Consider the following 289-nt stretch of genomic DNA (forward strand, 5'->3'; position numbering starts at 1 on the left):
GGCGGCGGCATCTCGCTCCACATCGGGGGCTGCGGAGCCCCCCGGGGGTCCCGGGGCCGGTTGGGGGGGGGGCTGCCCCCCGGGGGGGCCCGGTGCCCGGTGTGGGGTGGGGGCGGGTTGCGGGGTCGGCGCGGGGAGGTGGTGCAGGCCCAGGTGCTGCAGCAGGGCCCGCAGCAGGCTGTGCAGCGCCGTGAAGTTGACGGCCCCCACCTCGGGCGTGCCGATGGCCGCGTCCAGCAGCTCGGCCAGGCTGAGCGGGGGCATCGCCGCCATGGCCTGCGGGGGGGGG

Source organism: Oxyura jamaicensis (genome assembly GCF_011077185.1).
Source record: "Oxyura jamaicensis isolate SHBP4307 breed ruddy duck chromosome 18 unlocalized genomic scaffold, BPBGC_Ojam_1.0 oxy18_random_OJ72744, whole genome shotgun sequence".
NCBI lineage: Eukaryota > Metazoa > Chordata > Aves > Anseriformes > Anatidae > Oxyura > Oxyura jamaicensis.